We start from the raw sequence: 2,063 nt of genomic DNA, 5'->3' as shown, positions 1-2,063 counted from the left end.
CTATAGGGATAGGTCAAGGCGCTTGATAGGTTTGAACCAAAGTACATACATTGATAAAATCTTGAAAAGGTTCAAGATGGAAAACTCCAAGAAAGGTTTGGTACCTATTCAAAGAGGGACTATATTGAGTTCAGCTCAATGTCCAAGCTCAAAGGGTGAGCAAGAGATAATGAAACAAATCCCATATGCTTCTGCTATAGGATCCATCATGTATGCGATGATATGTACTAGACCGGATGTGTCATGCGCTTTGAGCATGACAAGTAGATACCAACAGAATCCAGGAAACAGTCATTGGATGGCTGTTAAGAACATATTGAAATACCTTAGGAGGACTAAGGATATGTTTCTGATATATGGATCTGGTGAGGAGGAACTCGCTGTAAAAGGTTACACGGATGCAAGCTTCCAAACTGATCGAGATGATTCTCGATCACAATCTGGGTATGTGTTCACTCTTAATGGAGGAGCTGTCTCTTGGAAGAGCTCAAAACAGGAAGTGGTAGCATTGTCCACTACAGAATCAGAATACATCGCCGCTTCATTGGCAGCTCAGGAAGCTGCGTGGTTGAAGAAATTCATTACTGATCTAGGGGTGGTCTCTACCATTCAAGACCCCCTAGAAATCTTTTGTGACAACGAGGGTGCGATTGCTCAAATCAAGGAACCTCGTTCGCACCAAAAGACAAGGCACATTGAGCGGAGATTCAACTACATAAGGGATGAAGTTGAAAAAGGAAAGATATGTATCCGCAAAGTTGGAACTGATCAAAATCTTGCGGATCCATTCACGAAGCTCCTAGAAAGACCGAAACATGAGCGTCATGCGAGTGGCTTAGGACTTCGATATTCTAGTAATTGGATTTGATCTATTTTGTATTTACGTTTAAAAGACTTTTGTAATTTAACTCTTTTATATGATTATGGAATATTGAGTTAAATTCTAATTTTGCATGTTTAATCCATGAATAAGTTAACTTATTCTAAAAGTCCGTAGTCGATCACATTTGTGGGAACAAATATGAAGCAAGACTATTATGAACTAGGATTGGTGGATATTCATAAGGAATGAATATGGAGCATAGGTTTGCTGCCAAGGTTCATAGATATTTGTGGGATACAAATATTGGACTGACCCGCTCTCAATTATTACTACATGGAGTCGATGGACCTGATCATTAGTAATTTTTGAGTAAAGGAGAATTTCATATTATCCTTAGACCTGAGATGTATACTGGGTCTTGATTTTCACCGAGTATTACACTTTGACTCTCCCCTTCGCTATTCGTAAAAGATGGTACATAAGGATGAGCTCGGGTGGAGTATAAAGTGATAGTGAGAGGCGTATATAGTCAAGATGGAATTTGTTCCTCTTATGTGTTGAGAGTTTAGATGTCTAAGGCCTGATAAAGTTGAATTGTAAAGAAAATGATCACCTATGTCTCTTAGATTCAACATGACATCTAGTAACAAAGGGATATAATGATAGATTCACCTAAATCATATCAAGTAAGGGACTTGAAGGGATGATGTTATTGAATGGCACTTCGTCAAACACATTAGGGGTGGTGAACTGTTGTTAGGCGGTATTCACCACTTGCATTAATTTTCTATGTATCTCGTGCAAGTGGGAGATTGTTGGAATTACGTATGCCCGAGACACATACTTATATTAATGTGGCTAACTGTGTTTGATCCAAGTCGGGTCATACCCAATAACAAGCTAGACAACACCAAATGTATTCTTTTAATGATTTGATCATTTAAACGAATACCGAACACTACGCGTTTAGAAAATTGGTTTTCTAAACAATCACACTTGAGGATTTAAATAAATTATCTGGATAATTTGTTTATATAAATTAATTATTTAATTGGTTAAATAATTATATAAATGTATGTACATTTTATAAAAATGAGTTTTATAAAATGAATGGAGATGTTTTAAATGGTTAAAACAAAACAAAAAAAAAAAAAAAAAAAAAAACATCAAAACCGTCCACCCCTTAAGTGGGTGGAGATGTTGGTCCAATCCTAGGCCTTGCTTTCTTTTGCAACTTATG

The sequence above is a fragment of the Bidens hawaiensis genome, unplaced genomic scaffold (assembly GCF_021521415.1).
Source record: "Bidens hawaiensis isolate Kalapana, Puna unplaced genomic scaffold, B.hawaiensis_p1.1 tig00015830_1, whole genome shotgun sequence".
NCBI lineage: Eukaryota > Viridiplantae > Streptophyta > Magnoliopsida > Asterales > Asteraceae > Bidens > Bidens hawaiensis.
The sequence above is the reverse complement of the archived record's forward strand: the minus strand, read 5'-3'. Positions refer to the sequence as shown.